The sequence below is a fragment of the Pelobates fuscus genome, chromosome 7, assembly GCF_036172605.1.
Source record: "Pelobates fuscus isolate aPelFus1 chromosome 7, aPelFus1.pri, whole genome shotgun sequence".
In the NCBI taxonomy this organism is placed as follows: Eukaryota; Metazoa; Chordata; class Amphibia; order Anura; family Pelobatidae; genus Pelobates; species Pelobates fuscus.
The window spans coordinates 196,106,975-196,125,466 of record NC_086323.1 but is presented as its reverse complement, the minus strand read 5'-3'; the positions used below and the strand labels follow the sequence as shown (position 1 = coordinate 196,125,466).

Genomic DNA, 18,492 nt, shown 5'->3' with positions numbered 1-18,492 from the left:
AACGAAAAGGGCAGTCCATACAAATACGGCTGCAGTTTCTTTAGGGCCCACACCACAGCCAGGCATTCCTTCTCGATGGCGGCGTAGCTTACTTCTCTGGGTAGTAACTTGCGGCTGATGTAAGCCACGGGATGTTCTCCACCATCGGCCCCGACTTGGCTCAGTACTGCCCCCAATCCAAACATAGAAGCATCTGTGTGGACAAGAAAACGTTTAGTCGGAATGAGAGCTGCCAAGACAGGGGCATTTATAAGTGCATTTTTCAGATGTTGGAATGCCTGTTCACACTCCGGGGTCCAGGTTACCTGGCGGGGAAGGTTTTGCGGGTCAGGTCGGTGAGTGGCTTGGCCAGGGCACTGTAATTGGGAACAAAATTCCTATAATACCCAGCTGTCCCTAGAAACGCTAGCACATGGGTCTTAGTCCTGGGGGTGGGCCACTGGGCTACGGCCTCTACTTTAGCTGGCTCTGGCTTTTGCTTACTACAGCCTACCCTATGGCCCAGGTATTGCACCTCGGCCATCCCTATACTGCACTTGGCCGGTTTTAGAGTCAGACCAGCTTCCCTAATCCTGTCCAGGACCGCTCCTATATGGGCCAAATGCTCCTGCCACGTATTGCTAAAGATAGCAATATCGTCCAGGTTGGCACAGGTGTAGTCTTGGAACCCATCCAGGAGTCGGTAGCCGGGGCGTTTTTCATCCCAAATGGCATGACCTTAAACTGGTACAAGCCAAATGGGGGACAAAGGCCGACTTGGGGATGGCATCTGGGGCCAGGAGGATTTGCCAATATCCCTTACACAAGTCAATCGTGGTGAGATATTGGCCCCTGGCCATCCTGTCTAGTAATTTGTCTATTCTATGCATAGGATAGGCATCGGACGAGTTTTCTCGTTTAACCTCCTGTAATCCACACAGAAGCGGGTTGTACCATCCTGCTTCAGTACGAGCACTACAGGAGAAGCCCAGGGACTGTCAGAGGGCTCAATCACCCCCAGTTGGAGCATCTCGTCGATCTCCTTGCGCATATTCTCCCTCACCGCTTCTGGGATGCGGTAAGGTGTCTGCCGCATGGGGAGTTGCCCTGGGGTCTCTACCCGGTGAGTGGCCAGAGGAGTGTATCCAGGTATATTGGAGAGCGTGTCTCGTTTCTCTTCTAAAAGCTGTTGTACCTCGATATGCTCCTGTGGGCTCAGTTGGTCTCCCAGTGCAACCTCCCCTAAATCTCCCGACAACTGACCATCTCCCAGTAGGTCTGGGAGGGGTAAGCTGTCAAACTCGTTCGAGTTGGGTGCACATCTGGCTGTCACCTCCTCAGAGCGTTCCTGGTAGGGCTTCATCATGTTGACATGGAGCATGCGTCGCCCTCCAGTCCCTGTGCAGGGGCCGATTATATAGGTGGTATCACATATTTGTTCAACCACCCTATATGGTCCCTGCCAGGCGGCCTGCAACTTGTCATGTTGGACAGGTTTTAATATCAACACTTTCTGCCCAACCTGAAAGCTACGGTCCCTGGCGCCCCGATCATACCATGTGCACTGGCGAGTTTGTGCCACCTGCAGATTCTCTTTCACTGTCCGGGTTAACGCTTCCAGGCGGTCTCTGAATGCCAACACATATGGTATGATGGGAGTGCCATCTGCGCTCCAGTCCCCCTCCCAATGTTCTCGAATGAGGTCTAGGGTCCCTCTCCTCCCAAATAATAGTTCAAACGGGGAGAACCCCGTGGATTCCTGGGGCACCTCCCGGTAAGCGAATAGGAGGTGCGGCAGGAATCTCTACCAGTCCTTGCAAAGGTTCGGAGCATTTGTTTCAATGTACCATTGAACCGTTCGCAGAGCCCATTAGTCTGGGGATGGTAATGAGCACTGATAATAGGCTTAATGCCGCAGATCCTCCAGAGGTGTTGGGTGACTTCTGCGGTAAATTGGTGTAACGGAACCGCTGGCACCGCCACCGGGTACCTTCCGCTGATGGATGCTCCTAGCGCTTCCTGAGGACTTCAAGCACTGCAGCAGACACCACAACCACCGAATCTGAGAAGCATAGGAAACCTCTCTAGCATATGAATGTTGTATACAGCTGAATAGGAAAAACCATGCGAATAGGTTTACACTCCTAGCAGTCAAACTGGAACAGCATACAATAAATCCTCCCCCAATAATGAGACAACACTTCACTTTGAGGGTTAAGCAGGAGCTCAGGTGCTGGCACACCCAGCCTGGTTTTTATTACAGTCTTTGCAAATACAAGACCGCCCACAGGGAGGTATAAAACAACCAATCACATCACAGTTATATCCCACATATTCCCTCCCCTTATCCTGAGAGGAAACTCAATTACACATACCGTGTTTCCCCGAAAATAGGACCTACCCCGAAAATAAGCCCTAGCCGAATTTTCGGGGTGGGCTGCAATATAAGCCCTACCCCGAAAATAAGACCTAGGCATTTTACCTTTGCGGCCCGGCGGGACTTCCTTCTTCTATGAGGAGGAGGGGGAGGAGCGTTGCGGGCCGCGGCATCGCGCAGCGTGATGACGACGTGCGCAGCGTGATGACGACGTGCGCAGCGCCGTCAGTCTGCCTTCACGGATCTTCAGCGGAAGGATCCATTCCGGGTGGTGAGGCACCCAGTGGTCGGACTCTTTGAACTGTGAGTAGATACCGGTATTTTATGTCTGGGACTTAATTAATTAAAGGGGGGGTGAATTAATTAAAGGGGGGGTGAATTAATTAAAGGGGTGGTGGATTAATTAAAGGGGGGTGGATTAATTAGAGGGGGTGTGGATTAATTAGAGGGGGTGTGTGGATTAATTAGAGGGGGTGTGTGGATTAATTAGAGGGGGTGTGGATTAATTAGAGGGGGGTGTGGATTTATTAGAGGGGGTGTGTGGATTAATTAGAGAGGGGTGTGGATTAATTAGAGGGGAGGTGTGGATTAATTAGAGGGGGTGGATTAATTAGAGGGGGTGGATTTATTAAAGAGGGGGGTGGATTAATTAAAGGGGGGGTGGATTAATTAAAGGGAGGGTGGATTAATTAAAGGGGTGGTGGATTAATTAAAGGGGGGTGGATTAATTAGAGGGGGTGGATTAATTAGAGGGGGTGGATTTATTAAAGAGGGGGGTGGATTAATTAAAGGGGGTGGATTAATTAGAGTGGGGTGGATTAATTAGAGGGGGTGGATTAATTAGAGGGGGGTGGATTAATTAGAGGGGGGTTGATTAATTAGAGGGGGGTGGGTTAATTAAAGGGGGGGTGGATTAATTAGAGGGTGTGGATTAATTAAAGGGGGGGTTCAATGTACATACCGGTACCATAACTAAATAAGCCCTACCCTGAAAATAAGCCCTAGTGTGTTTTGTGTGACTAAAATTAATATCAGACCCGGTCTTATTTTCGGAGAAACACGGTACAGTTAAAACATACTTTTTACCCAACTTTCATAACTCTAAAACTATACATCACCTTCACATAAAATTACATATTCACACTCAATCCATTCAGGGGAACAACATATTAAAAAATGGCATGAATCAGACCAGGGGTTCAGAAGTTAGCACAAGTATCTTTTGGGGCCTGGCTGGCAGCATGGCTATCTGGCCCAAACTGGTTTCAGAGTCTTCTATCCTGGAGATAATTGAGAAGTAATGCAATTATCTCCAAGGACAGAGGCAAAACTCCATTAGCCACACGACAGACAAAGGACAACAAAAGACATAAAAATACATACTGTTACATTTATCACATAGAACCTACACTAGTGCGACTGACTCCCAAATGTCCGGATAGCAGAATATCATGCGCTATCAGGAGTAACTCTGCTCGGTACCGCTGTGGCACCACTAACTGTCTCATTACTATGGGGTCTGCCCCATCTATCTGTTTGTCTGTCTCTCTGTATAGAAGCTGTTTGTCCCAGACAAATCTCTCTCCCTCCCCCCCGGGTGAGTCAGTGACAACCTTGTCCCTATAAACTTGCAGCGTGGGGTCAGTGATTACTTCGGCTGCAAATTCATTAGGGGGGGCCCAGGGGACACATTCTAAGGAAGGGGAAGGGTCTCTCACCTGAACCTCTGGGAGTGTGTTGTAATCCTGGGTGCGGGCCTCTTGTCGGGTGACCACAGGGTGCGCTTCTCCTGTGGCTGGTGTCTGGGGCTCATAAGCAGACATGAGCCTCCCCAGATCGTTCCCCAACAAAACTTCCGCTGGTAACTGCGGCATCAACAATTTACTGAACACATAACACGAACACGTGTCCTGACCCCGCTCCCCAATGCAAATGTACCCTTGCTGTAGGTAGCCGGTATACTGCTCCCCCGGCTACCCTGACGGCTACATTTTTGCTGAGCTTAGCCTGATCTGAGACCAGGTGACTTTTCACCAGGGTTATAGTAGCTCCTGAGTCCCGTAGTCCTTGGACTGCTTTACCCTCCAAATACACAGTTTGTCGATGGTGTTGACGATTATCAGCATTGGCCTGTACTGGATTGGCTTCATGAAGAACTTCCCACTGTTCGATCGTTGTGATGGGAACTGCCGCGCCATATGCGGTTGTGCCTTCCCCTTGATAACAGTGGGCAGCTGCTCTCTGTGGTGGTGGTGTCCCTGGTCGGATCCAGGTAGACCGGTGGCATGAATCAGACCAGGGGTTCAGAAGTTAGCACAAGTATCTTTTGGGGCCTGGCTGGCAGCATGGCTATCTGGCCCAAACTGGTTTCAGAGTCTTCTATCCTGGAGATAATTGAGAAGTAATGCAATTATCTCCAAGGACAGAGGCAAAACTCCATTAGCCACACGACAGACAAAGGACAACAAAAGACATAAAAATACATACTGTTACATTTATCACATAGAACCTACACTAGTGCGACTGACTCCCAAATGTCCGGATAGCAGAATATCATGCGCTATCCGGAGTAACTCTGCTCGGTACCGCTGTGGCACCACTAACTGTCTCATTACTATGGGGTCTGCCCCATCTATCTGTTTGTCTGTCTCTCTGTATAGAAGCTGTTTGTCCCAGACAAATCTCTCTCCCTCCCCCCCGGGTGAGTCAGTGACAACCTTGTCCCTATAAACTTGCAGCGTGGGGTCAGTGATTACTTCGGCTGCAAATTCATTAGGGGGGGCCCAGGGGACACATTCTAAGGAAGGGGAAGGGTCTCTCACCTGAACCTCTGGGAGTGTGTTGTAATCCTGGGTGCGGGCCTCTTGTCGGGTGACCACAGGGTGCGCTTCTCCTGTGGCTGGTGTCTGGGGCTCATAAGCAGACATGAGCCTCCCCAGATCGTTCCCCAACAAAACTTCCGCTGGTAACTGCGGCATCAACAATTTACTGAACACATAACACGAACACGTGTCCTGACCCCGCTCCCCAATGCAAATGTACCCTTGCTGTAGGTAGCCGGTATACTGCTCCCCCGGCTACCCTGACGGCTACATTTTTGCTGAGCTTAGCCTGATCTGAGACCAGGTGACTTTTCACCAGGGTTATAGTAGCTCCTGAGTCCCGTAGTCCTTGGACTGCTTTACCCTCCAAATACACAGTTTGTCGATGGTGTTGACGATTATCAGCATTGGCCTGTACTGGATTGGCTTCATGAAGAACTTCCCACTGTTCGATCGTTGTAATGGGAACTGCCGCGCCATATGCGGTTGTGCCTTCCCCTTGATAACAGTGGGCAGCTGCTCTCTGTGGTGGTGGTGTCCCTGGTCGGATCCAGGTAGACCGGTGTTTGAGCTGTGGGCATTCTCGCTTATAATGCCCCCACTTCTGGCAGTGGTGGCATTGCACAGAACTGGGTGGACGGAATCTCGGTGCAGCTGTTGTTGGTGGAGTTGGTAGTTGTCGTGATGGGGGTACCGTGTTGTTGGGGTAGCCCCCGACTGGCCTTACAGCGGCTTTGATAACTACCAGCTTTTGCTGTCTTCTTGCGTCCATATAATCATCTGCCTTTTTAGCTGCGTCTGTAATAGAAGTGGGATTACGATCCCTCACCCACTCCTGCAGATCTGCGGGTATCCCGTCATAAAATTGTTCCAGTAGCAGCATTTGTAATAGGTCCTCCATGGACCGTGCCTGGTTCGCTTGCACCCATCTGAGGGCTGCCCGTTGCAATCGGCAGGCCCATTCTGCATGCGAGTCTTTGTCTGCCTTTTTCAATTCACTAAAGCGTCTCCGATACGCTTCTGGGGTAATAGCATATCGGGCCAAAATAACTTCTTTTACCCGGCTATAGTCTCGGATTTCCGTATCTGGTATGGTACGGTAGGCTTCAGCAGCTCTCCCTGTCAATCGTCCTGCCAAGATGGGAACCCAATCTTCCCTGTTTATTTTATGCAGCATACACAGTCTCTCAAAGTCTTGGAGGAAAGTGTCTATATCCTCTTCGGCTTCCACATACATTTTAAATGCTTGGTAAGGAATTTTTGTCTTACCCTCTTGTATCGTGGTCACCGCTGTGTTTCTCTCTGGTGTTTGTGGTCCTCTTTGCCGCATTATAAATTCCTGGACCTCTGTCATCGTCTTGGAGATTATTTCCATCGGTGGGTTCTCCCCATAAAATGACAGTCTAAATTGGAGCTATCTTTGGAACTCCTCCTGCTCTGTTCCTTCTCTTGCCTCTCTCTGTTCGGTGACCGAATCCTCCTCTGTTCGGTACTCTGCCATTATTTCTGAAATAAGCGTTGCTTTTGTCTTGTTGCTGGCTTCCAGAAGGTCTTTCAGTGTGGATCTCTTTAGTGTGGAGTAATCAATCTCCATTAATCCTTGTTCCTTTGTAAGTCTGGATCCCAGCGCTGCCAACCAATGTAGCGGAGAGCTAATATTCCACAAGATATCTCCGCTCAGGATCCCAGCGCTGCCAACCAATGTAGCGGAGAGCTAATATTCCACAAGATATCTCCGCTCAGGATCCCAATGAGGCTCAGGAACAAGTAGTTATAAATCCATACAGCAAAGTTTCCAGCAAGTAAAACAATACAGCAGTATCCCAACAGCACTCCCAATAACTAGACGACACACAGTATCAGGAGCAGAACTAAACCTTTATTCCAGCAGTGGCCATGCAAGGGAGGGATTTTCAATAATCAATACAGTAGCCAATCATGGTCCGGTAACCTCCCACACATCTCCTCCCCTCAATATGACTCATAATCCCCTTATACAGTACATCAATTCCCCACGTTCCTGGATTTACCCCTAAACCTGGGGGTACCCCTTTAAATGTTACATCCCCTGGTAGCCCCGATCGGACCAGGGGTTCGGGAAATTTGTGGAAGTGAAGAAAAGACCGACCGCGCTGGAGAGAATATCCGAATCTGGTTCCAGGCGATGGGGCCCTGCGGTCGGTCACTGTACAAGGGAACAAAAGACACAAAATCTGCAAGTTATAGAGATCAGAGAGGGTTCGCTTGAATCCCCTCGTTCGGTTGTTTCTTTCTACCGAACGAGGGGCAATTCGGTGCTTTAGAAGCGAATGTACCGTGCGTAAAAGGGTCTCAGCGGTGTTCGCCTAGCCGAGTGTCCTATTTGGGTTCCAGACACTCGAGGGCAAAACACCGCTGTTTGGGAGTTTAAAATGGCCGCCGCCACGTGTTCGTTTCCCGAATGGCGGCCACCCCGAGAACAAAGACCTATTGCACAGCTTGCCAATTACCCGTTTGCAACATTGTTCGAACTGGTAATTGGAGGCACACTTCACACTGGGGAGGTCTGGTTGTTCGGTAGTTTCATTCTCATAATTGCTAAAATGATTCTACCGAACAATCAGACGAATACAGCCTATTTTATACATACATTACTATAATTCAAACGAATATATCAAAACACAGGGAATTTCTAGGACAGCCCAGTGTCCTCCGCTACAACCTCATGGGCTGATTATACGTGCGCGCATTGAATCTCTGTGGCTGTTAATAATTGGCAGCCGGAGGTGGTGCTGTGGGCCGGTAGGATTGTGGTGATGGTGCAGCCTTGGGGGTAGAAGCCACTTGTCGGTAATCAGTATGGTTTATTGCTTTGGTCACCTGGTTGTCTAGCTTGCGGGCATCCGTATATACGTCGGCCAAGCGAGCTGCTTTAGGTAGGGTAAGAGGTTTCTCTGACCCCTGTGGTCAGCTTGTCATAAAAGTGTTCTAGCTAGAACAGCTGCAGCACTTCTTCCCCTGATACCACCTGGCATCCAGCAACCCAGTGGGCTGCCGTGCAGTGTAAAAGGCATGCCCACTCGGTATAAGGGTCTTCCCCCTGCTTGGTGGTGTCCCGCAATCACCTACAGTATGTCTCTGGTGTTACGGCATACATGGCTAGCAGGGCTTCTTTCACTAGCCTATAATCTGTAACATCCTCGTCTGGTATGGCTCGGAAGGCTTTGCTTGCCCGGCAGGATAACTTTCCAGATAATATGTTAACCCATTCGTCTGTGGGTACCTGGTGTAGGGCACACTGGCTTTCAAAATCAGCCAGGTACCCATCAATCTCCCCTTCAGCGTCCACAAAGTGTTTAAAAGCAGCACAATGTATCTTTTTCTTTCCATTTGTGGCTGTTTTTTTTGCTGCTGCAGCACCTCTTTGTTGCAGGAGAAGCCAGTTCGCTTCCACGCTAAATGATGTCTGGTGTAGGGTTGGGGCCAAAATGTGCCAGCCTTATGTTGACTGCCTCGTCAAAGCTTGCTTCTTTGGGTGTCCAGTCAGTGATGCTGGGTCTTTCGGCTCTATACATCTCCAGCAGCTCTGTAATGATATTCCTCTTTTTCCTGTTACTAGCTGGTCGGCCACGGTTCTCCAGCAAGTCTTTGAGGGTAGAGCGCTTTAGTTGCTCATAATAAGTTTCCATCGGCTTGTGTCTTTGTAGCTGTCTTTCTGGGCTGTAGAGATCATCCCATCGCTTGCCACTAGTTGTTCTGGCACCCCAGGTAGGAAAGTGGTTAAAGCCGTGTAAGATGCTCCTTTCCCGAATACGAAAGCCACTACCGAACACTCCAATCAGCCAGAAAGCCACTACCGAACACTCCAATCAGCCGAACAGGAATCATATGACTCCAGGCACACTGCAATCATCCAAATGAGTATCACCATACAAAAAAATCCCACCAAGTACGAGACAAAGCTCCGTATTTAGGGTCAGCAGGAATCTGTTTAATCTGGGCTACCGGCCCGGTATTTATGCAGGTTTTCTACCAGGTGGACACTCCCCTAGGGGACCTGGTGGAAAACTGTGATATAAAGTAGCTGTGACGGAACAGACCTCGCCATGTATTCCTGGAGAGGGCTGCTTGCCCTCCTCCTACCTTCTGACTATGGCCCTGGGAAATATGGCATTTAAAAAACACTATTTGTGCCCTGTGACAAAACTGGAGATTGTGCACAAATATGACTATTGTCCATATTTTTTATGATTCTGTTGGTTCGGCTGGATAGACTACCAGACAAACTGTGGAGTTACCGGGTGGCCACCATTTCATGTATCAGAGGCACATGGTGAGAACAATGGATAAAGCACATGGTGAGAACAATGGATGGCGGCCATTTTAACTCACAGACACTGTTTGGACTTTTCTACAAGGTACCATCTCGCCGGTATTTGGTGCACAAAGACATCGTTCAGTAGTTTTAAACTACAGAACAGGGGACACATTTAACAGTAATTATTTTTCAAATAGCCTGTATATGTTCTGCGGAATCTGCATTAAACCGAATCTTCCTGTTACGACACTCACCGCCTGGGGAATGAAGCCGCCGTTTAGTCGATAATCCCCTTTCTCCAGAAATGCAATTCCAGTATAACCGATCATAAAACTCCGGAACGGAGCATACGAATGCGGTAACTCCCGATCAGCAATCCATCCGAAATCCTTCCACAGCTAGAAATAAACGAAAGCGCTGTCCCAATAGTCAATCCCTCCACAAACAAGACAAAGCTCCGTTTTGAAGATCAAGCAGTAGTGTGTTTAATGGGGGCTACCTGCCCAGTATTTATGCAGGTCTCCACCAGGTAGACACTCCCCTAGGGGACCTGGTGGAAGACTGTAAAATATATTAGACAGTAGCCAATCGCAGTGGCTATAACACAAGCCCTTCCCATTTTACCCATAATACATCTTTTCCTATCCCGGAGATAATTAGAGAGAAACCTAATTAACTCCGAGGATAGGAACCATCGCCATTTTAAAATCAAACACAAAAAACTGCAATAAAATACATAAAATCAAAAGTACCGAATATATAGTGTTTGTGCAACGTATCCCCAGATAGCCTGGAGCTGAGGGCATATTCCTACCGAATAGCGCTCAGGTCCGATGTACACAGTCCAATCGCCATGGAGTCAAAGTCTCTCATAAGTCCTTCGGTATACGAATGACTCCATGGGACGGCTATCTGGGTAAGTTCATACGGATGAAAGAAACTCCCGAACGGAACAGTGTTCGTATGCCTCCAAGGGAATAGAAGGGGAGACGGCCGTCTCTAGCGGTGTTCGGTAGATAAAGAGTCCGTTTTTAGATCCATGGGTTTTGCACCGAACACCGCTGATTCGCCTTGTGTCCAAAATGGCCGCCGCCTCGTGTTCGGCATACGAACGACGACCACCCGTACGGATGGAATGGAGAGGTGTTTGCGGTTAACCACAACGTTCTAATTTGTGGTCAAGGTGTTAATGAGCCGCACACTCCTCTCCTGGGTGGCCGATGTTCGGTAGTTTCAATCGGTACTTTAGAAAACGTATGAACAAAAGCATACGGACAGGAAATCCATGAATCCAATGCAAACAGACGAACCAGCAATACAGGTCTATGCAGCAGGGTTCGTCACACTTCCAAACTACTGAACGGATCTGGGTGAGTTTTGGATATGTGGTTCACCCAGGATATATTATTATGGGGTGATTGCATGTTTTTGGGGTCCCTGTGATATGTTTTATAATACTGTATTTTCCTGCCTGTTATATTTAAGTTAGTCTGTTGTGTTGAGATAATTGTATTACAGGCAGAGGGGAGGATTTCTGATGTAATGAATGGGAGCTGTGTTGTAATGTGTTGACTGGTTGTTCTTCAAAACCCTGTGGGCAGTACTATGTTTGTAGAATGTGAATAAAAGAGTCTGTATGTGCCAGTACAGTCAGTTCTAATTCACCCTCAATTTGGAGTGACGTCTCTTATTGGGGGAATCTGCTACAAGGGATTGCTATGCTTGTCATACACCCTTGCTAAATCACTACTAAGCTCTTGTAAGAGCTTGTTCCTGTCCTGCTCTCTGAAGGTCATGGTGTTGACTAGAGTGCTTGGAGCCCTCAGGAAGCGCTAGGAGCATCCTTCAACGGAGGTACCCAGTCGGGGTGCCAGGTGATCCGTTACAGTAGCATTGACCAATGGGAGTACACTACCATTTACATGATCTGGGACCCTCCTCTCTATCCTGGAGATAATTGGGAAGAAACTTAATTATCTCTGAGGATAGAGGGTAAACGCCATTTTACTTGACATAATAAAAAATATACAATATAGAAACTACTGAATGGAATAGGCAAGTTCAACATATCCCCAGATAGCTTAGATCCAAGCGCACATTATTACCGAATGGCGCTTACATCACATACATACAGTTCAATCGTCATGGAGCCAAAGTATTTCCCATAGTCTTTCGTGATACGAATAGACTCCATGGCATAGCTATCTGGGGTAAGTCCCTTCATGCAGAAAAGTACCAAATGGGCCAGCGTCCGTATGCTGGATGAATAGAAGAAGGGAGGTCGGCGGCTTCAGCGGTGTTCGTGAGAAATAGTGTCCGTTTTCAGTTCCATGAAATCGTCGACGAACACCGCTGTGCATTCTTGTTCCTAAGATGGCCGTCGCCGACCACCCAATCCACAGTTGACAATTAGGAAGTACAAAACAATGTGATAGGATTATAGTAAGACACACAATAATAAGAAGTCCTCAAAAACACCTTACAAATGAATACAAATACATACAATATAAGGTGGAGTATCTTCTTATTATAATACATTTTCTGTATCTCTAGAAAACAGAGAAGAATAAAGCATATGATAGTGCAGTATTGTCTGTTTAATGTTGAGGTTATAATAAGATGGGAAAAATATAACTCACAAGTACAAAGCCTCAGAATATGGCTCAATTTTCCAGTATTGTGGGATATAAGGTTCCCACTGCCTTCTTTATATAGCTGGTAGCCAAGTATTCCTCTTGGGGACAGATAGTTGTTTCCAAAGTGCTTTATTATAAAGTGCACATAAATTTCACAAGTTAAAAAAGTACAAGTAAAATATAAAATTGCAAGACCTTAAAAGTTGAAGGTAAATGGTGAGTAGAGTCTTTGATGAAAAGAGTCTATGGTGCAAAACGCGTTTCGCCTCCTGCAGAGGCTTCATCAGTTGCTGTAGAATATGGGGAAAATATCCTTTTTATACTGTTCATGCTCAGTAATCATTAAAATCTGCTTAAAATCTGCTGATTCTTGGTGTCTACATTTCACTTCCGGTTTCCGGATTATTGCGTTCCACTAGTGGAATGCAAACGTCATCATCTTCAGTGATCATTTCCTATTTTCGGCGTCCGAGTGTAACTTCCGTTTTCACTTCCGGTTTGCGTAGGGAGTGTTTGCAGTTAACCACAACGTTCTGATGGGGCCAAGAGGTTAACAATCAGCACACTTCCATGCTGGGTGGCCGGCCATTCGGCAGTTTGTTCGGTACAATGAAGGGGGCTGTACGGACAGGGAAATAACCGAACAAACAGACGAATGGAAGGAAAAATAAAAGTAATTCACATACAGATGTTACAATAGATACTCAGTATTATTATACAGAGTGACATGTTTATTATCAGCGTATAGATACTCAGTATTATTATACAGAGAGACATGTTTATTTTCAGCGTATAGATACTCAGTATTATTATACAGAGCGACATGTTTATTATCAGTGTATAGATACTCAGTATTATTATACAGAGCGACATGTTTATTATCAGCGTATAGATACTCAGTATTCTTATACAGAGCGACATGATTATTATCAGTGTATAGATACTCAGTATTATTATACAGAGCGACATGTTTATTATCAGTGCATAGATACTCAGTACTATTATACAGAGCGACATGTTTATTATCAGCGTATAGATACTCAGCATTATTATACAGATCGACATGTTTATTATCAGCGTATAGATACTCAGTATTATTATACAGAGCGACATGTTTATTATCAGCGTATAGATACTCAGTATTATTATACAGAGAGACATGTTTATTATCAGCGTATAGATACTCAGAATTATTATATAGAGCGACATGTTTATTATCAGTGTATAGATACTCAGAATTATTATATAGAGCAACATGTTTTATTTCAGCGTATAGATACTCAGTATTATTATATAGAGCGATATGTTTATTATCAGCGTATAGATACTCAGTATTATTATTCAGAGCGACATGTTTATTATCAGCGTATAGATACTCTGTATTATTATACAGAGTGACATGTTTATTATTAGCGTAAAGATATTCAGTATTATTATACAGAGAGACATGTTTATTATCAGCGTATAGATACTCTGTATTATTATGCAGAGCGACATGTTTATTATCAGTGCATAGATACTCATTATTATTATACAGAGCGACATGTTTATTATCAGCGTATAGATACTCAGTATTATTATACAGAGTGACATGTTTATTATCAGTGTATAGATACCCGGTATTATTATACAGAGCAACATGTTTATTATCAGCATATAGATAATCAGTATTATTATACAGAGCGACATGTTTATTATCAGCGTAAAGATACTCAATATTATTATACAGAGCGACATGTTATTATCAGTGTATAGATACTCGTGATTATTATACAGAGCGACATGTTTATTATCAGTGTATAGATACTCAGTATTATTATACAGAGCAACATGTTTATTATCAGTGTATAGATACTCAGTATTATTATACAGAGCGACATGTTTATTATCAGTGTATAGATACTCAGTATTATTATACAGAGCGACATGTTTATTATCAGTGTATAGATACTCAGTATTATTATACAGAGCAACATGTTTATTATAGTGTATAGATACTCAGTATTATTATACAGAGCGACATGTTTATTATCAGTGTGTTGATACTCAGTATTATTATACACACTAGTGACTACATTATTATGTGGATACTGTGGTGTAAACCAGCAGTCTCCTCTAGGGAAGCTTTGCACAATGCACAGTTTTTCCCTAACCAGCTCCTGTAGTAAGTGTGCAAGGCATGCTGGGATGGATACACCCCCTAGATTTGCTCTCTTCCCAGTGTGTGTATGGAGTTCGGCCATGTTGGGTGTATGTTACAGCAGGAATGTGGATATCAACAAAGGGATCGAATGTAATATGTGACTTGTGATCAATAAATCCTGGCTGATTAATAGACGGTATGTTATTGTAAGTCAGCTATCATCAAACATAACAGGTACTCAATATCATTATACAGAGCGACATGTTTATTATCAGCGTGAAGATACTCAGTATCATTATACAGAGCGACATGTTTATTATCAGTGTATAGATACTCAGTATTATTATACAGAGCAACATGTTTATTATCAGCGTATAGATACTCAGTATTATTATACAGAGCGACATGTTTATTATCAGCGTATAGATACTCAGAATTATTATACAGAGCGACATGTTTATGATCAGCGTATAGATACTCAGTATTATTATACAGAGCGACATGTTTATTGTCAGCGTATAGATACTCAGTATTATTATACAGAGCGACATGTTTATTGTCAGCGTATAGATACTCAGTATTATTATACAGTGTGACATGTTTATTATCACTGTATAGATACTCAGAATTATTATATAGAGCGACATGTTTATTATCGGCGTATAGATACTCAGTATTATTATATAGAGCGATATGTTTATTATCAGTGTATAGATACTCAGGATTATTATATAGAGCGATATGTTTATTATCAGCGTATAGATACTCAGTATTATTGATAAGGGAATCTTTTAAGCAAACAAAGAAGTTTGAATGACTATCTGTTCCTGTCCAAATTAGAGATGTTTAAATTGCGTATACGCAGAAGTAAATTCACACTGACACACGGAGTTCAGGTTAAAAGCACTTCAGGAAATTTATTAGCATCTGAACAAAGCAGGCTTGCAAGTCCTTTTTAAAGATAAAATTACATCATTGTAAAATCAAGATAAAAGGTGAGGAAACATTGTCAATTGGCTAAGAGAAGAAGTGGTTAGTTAAATGCCCTCCCTGTTGGGTGTTACGTCTTACATCATAACTGACGTCATAAAGTTCTCCTCCAGATTTCAGCGCCATCTTGCTAGCACGAGGAGTTCTTTCGATGGGAGGGGGCATTTTGGCAGCTATCCATAAAGAGTAGCTGGTACCTTTAGTCTTTCAAGGTTAGTATCCTCAGTATTCTCAAGGCCTCTTTGGCAATTATACACTCTATCAATACTATCTGCTACAGTGTGTTCTTTGAATCAGAAGATTCTAGCATTTTCTGCTGACATGCTGTTTCTACGAACAAAGGAATCTTGTAAAGTTTTAACTACGAGGCATGAGAGCTGAATATGAGAATATAGTATTAAAAGGGGCCCAGTAAGGATTATATGATTATCAGAAATAATGTGGATGGGCATGATGACTTTGACTAAGGTACACTCTCCCTCCCCACTCAGTCTAGACCTTAATTGTAAAACCCCACACAACCAGTAAATATCTCCTAGTGACCTAGTATGGTGTTGTAACAGGTGCACAGGAACAGTTCTGTAGGTAGCACAATAACCTTTGGAAAAGTTACCCATAAATTTACCGATCCCATCAAACATGGTGTAGCAAGTGTAATTACCTTTATAGATTGTAATTCCATCTGGGGGTTTAACACCTCCTACTAGGATAGGGTACTCTGCTGTCCATGTTTCGCAGAGGGATCTGTTAAAATCATAGCGGTAGGCGAAAAGACTCAAGAAACACTCTTCTATTTCTAAAGGGAGGATTAGGGGAACGGTGCCAAGGTGAGGTCGGGCATCACCACATACATAACATGCGGTTCGATTATGCTTATTGGCATTATATCTCATCCACTCTAACCACAAATTAATGTCATTAAATCCAGTTTCAGCGGCCATGGTATCTTCAAAGGTAGGGTTAGCAATGGCCATCATGTCTCTAAAGGACTGGATGTGTGGTTTCAGCGGATTTGGGACCATATGTACAGCCCCTTGCCACTCTGGAGAGTGACACATATCATTGAGGTAGAAATGTCCTCGTTTATTGTAGGAACCCCTTCTCCAGTACATTCCCATTACATATTGGCCAGCATCCTCTGGGCCAGGATGTTCAATATTTAATACTAATTTCATAGGTGTACTTCCTCCAGGCTTTCTTAAAGTCATTCTTTGGAGGAGGGATCTACCATGATCATCTACTTTTGATAAAGCACTTTTTGGTTTGTAACCCCAGTCGGGCCCGGTATTCCATCCCGCCGCCCCCCAATGATCACAATTATGCCCCCATTGGTTATCAACTACACAAATGTAGGGGTCTTTTGCTTGCGGTATGTCTTTATAAATGGCTTGAATCTGTGATTTAGGGAATGGGCAATCTACAATATCACAGTAATCAAAGGTAAAGGTGGCCACACGGGTACATGATGAATTATACCAGAAGGTGTACCCACTAGCATCTTCAGTTATGGCCACCTGCTGGGCTTTAAGAAGGCCAATCAAGGGGATTAGGTACCAGAAGTACATGGTTGTGCGGAATCAGCTTCTTCTGGAGCAGGTGTCTTTTTGCAGTGAGAGGCGTGAATCCAATGTGGCCTACCAGCCAGCTTGACAGAGGTAGCGGTGATCAGGAGAACTTGGAATGGTCCCTCAAATCTTGGTTCGAGTGTGTTTTCGCACAAATTTCTTGACTAGGACCCAATCACCGGGTAGCAGACTGTGGTTGCCTGTGTCAGAATCAGGATCTGGAATTGAAGAGAAAACTTGGGCATGGATTTTGTTTAAGGCACCTGCAAGTTCAGTCACATAATCTACCAAAACATCAGTCTGAAGCTGTAGTTGTTGGGGAAAATAGCAACCTAGCCTGGGTGCAGTACCAAATAGAATCTCATACGGGGACAATGAGGGCTTTCCCCTGGGTGTATGTCTGACACTGAACAGGGCTATTGACAAGCTTTCTGGCCAGGGCATTTTTGTCTCTTGTGACATTTTTAGCATTCTAGTTTTCAAGGTGTCAGGATCGGGACAGGGATCCAACACGCAGAGTACAAACAGGTACAGGATACGTATACCGGACCTTAGAATGGCCGGACTAACGTACGGAGAGTATAGAGAATGGTCAGAGACAAGCCGAGGTTGAGGGAACGAGAGGACAGGTAAGCGAGGAACAAGCCGGGTCAAGGATAACAGAGGTAAACAGAGTAAGTCAAACAAGCCGGGTCGGAACCAAAGGGATAACAGAAAATACCAGAGCACTGTGTGACTAGACAGGCTAGAACCACGACAGGGCAATGAGCAAATGGGAGAAGCAAGTATAAATACCCTGGCTCGGAGAGAGAGACACGCCTCCGACGAGATCTGATTAGTCTCTAAAGGATTGAGTGACAGATCGTTCCGGGCTGGCGTCATGACGTCGGTTTCCGGGCGTCCTGCTACAAAAGGAAGTGACTCCCTCAAGGCCGGCGTTTACGTGACCGGGAGGACCGCGAGGAACAGAGGAAACAGCCCGTCCGGAGGGATAGACGTCTAAGTCTCTGCCTCTCTCGGAGGTAGAGACTTCAGGTACCCTGACACAAGGTATCATTCATACGCTCCACCTTACCACTACTCTGTGGGTGGTAAGGGGTGTGAAAAGCAAGAGTTACTCCTAGAGCAGTCCAATTTCTTTGGTAACTGATGCTGTGAAGGCCGGACCTTGGTCACTTTCAATGACTTCTGGCAATCCGAATCTACACACAATTTCTGTAAGTAGACGTCGTGCTGTTGTTTTGGCGGTAATGTTAATCACTGGGTAGGCTTCTGGCCAGCCTGAGAACATGTCCACTATCACTAGTGCATATTCGTAATTGCCGCTCTTTGGCATCTGGATATGATCTATCTGGATTCTTTGGAATGGATACATGGGCTTAGCCAGGTGCTTCGAGGGGACTTTAGCTGTTTTCCCAGGATTACATTTGGCACAGATGACACAAGCTTTACAGTAGTTATTGGTTAGCGTGGTAATTCCAGGAGCTTCGTAGTACTTTTGTACAAGAGCATTCATCAGATCTTTTGATAAGTGTGCAGGGCCATGTGCCCATTGAACAACTGCTGGGTACAAACTCTTAGGGAGACAGAATCTGAGGTTGTTGTAATATACTCCATCTTTTAGGACTGCTCCTTTCTTCTTCCATTTCTGTATTTCCTCAGGGGCTACTGCAGCCTGTTGTT

At 45.2% G+C, this 18,492-nt stretch overlaps 1 protein-coding gene across 3 annotated transcripts in view; it reads left to right on the top strand.

The window, feature by feature from the left end:
* LOC134568436 (oocyte zinc finger protein XlCOF7.1-like) overlaps positions 1-18,492 on the top strand; it is a 382,451-nt gene that overhangs the window by 337,759 nt on the left and 26,200 nt on the right. The window contains exon 1 of one of the 3 annotated variants that reach the window (XM_063427023.1): positions 14,365-14,450. The exons of 1 other annotated variant lie outside the window; for it this stretch is intronic. The gene's annotated coding sequence lies outside the window, so the exon portion shown is untranslated. Of the gene's footprint in view, positions 1-14,364; positions 14,489-18,492 lie in introns of those variants that run through there. One more of the 3 variants, XM_063427025.1, reaches the window with a different exon arrangement.